The sequence below is a fragment of the Sciurus vulgaris genome (genome assembly GCF_902686455.1).
Source record: "Sciurus vulgaris genome assembly, chromosome: 13".
In the NCBI taxonomy this organism is placed as follows: Eukaryota; Metazoa; Chordata; class Mammalia; order Rodentia; family Sciuridae; genus Sciurus; species Sciurus vulgaris.
This window is the reverse complement of record NC_136474.1, coordinates 58,885,181-58,888,863: the sequence shown is the minus strand read 5'-3', so window position 1 is coordinate 58,888,863 and position 3,683 is coordinate 58,885,181.

Genomic DNA, 3,683 nt, shown 5'->3' with positions numbered 1-3,683 from the left:
CTCAGGGCACTTGACTACTGAGTCACACCCCCAGCCCTGTTTTGTATTTTGTTCAGAGTCAGGGTTTCACTGAGTTGCTTAGAGCCTCATTTTTGATGAAGCTGGTTTGAATTTGAGATCCTCCTGCCTCAGCTTCCCAAGCTGCTGGGATTATAGGTGTGTGCTACCATGTGATGTGTATACTATGTGTTTTGTTTTTTTTTTTTGGCGGTACTGGGAATTGAACTCAGGCACTCTACCAGCTGAGCTATCTCCCCAGCCCTACTATGTTTTTAAAAAGGATTAATACTACAGTTTGAATAAGTCACCCAAGGGCCCATGTATGAAATGTTTGTAGCCTGAGCTGCTATTGACAGGTGGGGGAACATTAAGAGGCAGAACATAGGGGGAGGTCTAAGGTCAAGGGTGTGTGCCCTCAAAAGTAACTGTGGGATGCTGGTTTCTTTCTCCCTCCTTTTGCTTTCTTGCTCTCATGAGGTGAGCTGCTTCCTCTACTACACATTCCTACCATGACGATCTGCCTCACTACAGGCCTAAACAGAACAGGACCAAGTGGCCATGGGCTGGAATCTCTGACACTGTGTTCCAAAATTAGCCTTTCCTCCTTGATATTTTGTCAAAGTAATAGAAAACTGACAAACACAGTTGACATCGACACACTTGTCTATAATTTGATTGTAGTAATCCACATTGCAGTATTAATTCAACATTTTCTTTCAATGGAATTTTTATGTTTTAAGAACTAGGTAATCAGTTCTTGGAATTCTATAATAAGTTACTTTAACTTTTCAAAGCACATAGCATTTTCATATCATTCTTCCTCATCCTTACCTTTGTTTTGATTTAGATCCACAGTCACCTATAATCAATGATCAGTATTTCCATTGGAATATTTATTCATTTGGTTCCTAGATAAAAGTCTATTCACTGGCACATTCCTTAGGAGGCACTAAACATGTGCTGTATTTCCAGTTTCTTCATGTATATTTTTGATAATAGAAGAATAGTTTGGCTGGATAACTCCTTGGTTCATTCTTTTCCTGAGTACTTTAAAAAATTATTCTGTTGTCACTTTGCTTTAACATGTCAATGTTGAGAAGTTACTGATTTTATTTCCTTCTTAAATAACTGGAATTTTTGCACAGGGATTATTTTCTTAATCTGTAATTACAGTAATTTAATTAAGATACATCTAGAAGGTAACCACTCTGGGTCTATTCTTTTAAGTATGTACAGCACAATTTTTCAATATGTAGACGGTCTTTTATTTCAGATGGCGATAGTTTTACATTTCATTTATGTTGCATTGATTCAGTTTTTATTTTTAGAAATTCCAATTATATATATAAATATTCTGTTTTCTTTGTCTTCTTTATCACTTTTCTTTTGGTCTTTATGGCTTCTTTACTTCAGGGTCTCCTTTTTCGTCTTGTATGTCTTTACAATTTTGGTCCTTTTGTAAGTTTGTAGCTATGTCTCAGATATTTTTTATCCCATTCTTTAAATTTGTACCTTAATTTCATCAGATCACTATTCACACATTCCTGTTGTTTGTTCTTTTCTATTTTGAGTATTCATATATCAGCTCATTTAATTATATTTTACTTAAATTGGAGTAATGTTTTCAGTTTTTCTCTGACTGGTAATCTTGATCGTTTTCTTTTTCTGTCAAATATTTCTCTTTCTATTTTTCTTCTTATAGTAGCTTGTGGTTTTTGTTGGAGGTAATTCTTATGCTATTTTATTCTAAACCAGCATAGTGGGTGATCTTGTGGGATGGATAGACTGAAAAAACAATTGATATCTTTCTTAACTTTACAAACTAGTTGCTCCCTCTTCTGAGGACAAATGGAATCTAAAAAAAAAAAAAAAAAAAAATCAGTGCCTACATTTTAAATATAAGAATATTTGATACTGTTTTGTTCCTGTAGGATCACTGTATTCATTCATTTCCTTCTGTTCACCAAGGTATACATCAGACTTACAAGGAGCTCTCTCATCCTGAAATGGTGCCTTTCCAAAATTGCTACCTCAAGATCCATGTACTTACTAACTTAATAGCTGGTACTTGAACCATCAAGTCCCAAACTTGCGAGAGAGTCTTGCTTTGAGAATGGACCTTCTCCTCTGAGGGAAAACCCTTCTTGATGACAACTGTTAGGCCACCAGCAGGGATTGGATGCTCTCCTCCACGTGGTCACTGTCCAATGCTTCACTCCAGTATGTTCTAGAGCTGGACCTACTGGTCTTGGGAAATATGTTTCCCTATTTTCATGTCAAATACATTTTTCAGTCTCTCTGTTTCCTAATTACACTGTAAGCATGAACTATGTATGATTTGTCTGCTCATCTTTTTGACATATGGATGTATGGAAAGGTTGTTATCCTCTCATTATTTCTTTTCTCAGTCTCATTCTTCACCCTAATTAGAAATCTTATTCACCTTTCATAATTCTCCATAACACTCCTTAGCTCATTAACTGTTTTTCTGATTAAGTTTTTATTTGAAGAACTATATATTCTATTTCTAGAAGGTTCTGTGTTTACAATTTATCTCTTTGTTTATTCTTGATATTATCCTTTTGACTGGTTATCTTTGTGACTTCGAATTTTTAAAATAGTTTATACATAGCTTTCCTACATTTTGCCTAGTGCAGTTTAAAAATATGAGCTTTGGACCATGTAAGTATGCCGTTTGTTGTCTTGGCTGACATGCCTTCTTATGTACTCAGTTATCCATGATTGCAAGATCACTGCTTAAACTCAATTGGCGGTGGGAGTCCTTTGGTATATGTGAAGGATTAGGGAAGTCTTCCTTCAAATTGAAGCTTTCTTTTGTGAGGCTGAGGTGCGTGTGAGTCCCAGTGTCCCATTCTCCACCATTTGTCTTTTGAGTTCATGCTAGATGTGGCCTTTTTCCTTAAGCAGTCCCTCCCTTCTCCACTGCCCATGATTCAGGCCTGGGGGATACCCCAGTTTCTTGGTGCTCTGTCCTTGTTCTAATGTTTTTTAAGGGTAGGGGAAGAGATTCTTTGAGACCTTCATTACCTACTGGGTGATGAGATTTTCTCGCCCCAAAGAGTGCACCCTTCTAGGTTTTAGCTGTTGTGCAGCAGACAGTCTCTAAGAATTTCCTGACAGGCAGTGATTCAGAAACATAATTCCAAATTGCTCCTTTTTAAAATATAAGAGCCTGAAATTTGTTGATCTATCAAAATGAAAGATGAAAATCAAGTGAGGCAAAGACCAATATTTTAAAGATACAAGAAAATTAAAGGTATAGGATCACATGTTAAACTTTTAGGATATAACCTCCTCTTTGCAGTCCAACTCCAAACTTCCCTGATAGAGTTGTACACTTTTGAGATAGGATCAAACATCTCATTCACACATTTCCAATCTACCCATACTTCTATCTGATTCTACACACTCCAACTGAACACTGTTGAGTCTCTAGCATTTTAGAGTTTGTCATAAAAATAAAACTTTTAGAAATAAAATGTTTATAATCTTTCACTATGGTAATATCTGTAGGGATTTGGAATGATTGTGCTTTTCTTGACAAAACAGGAAGCAATGCTTTCTGGTCAATTCAATTTCTACACAGTTGGCAATAAAAATTAAAGTACCACTGACTCTCCAGTGAACAGAGAAATAAGAGAAGTTCAAATTATTATACACAT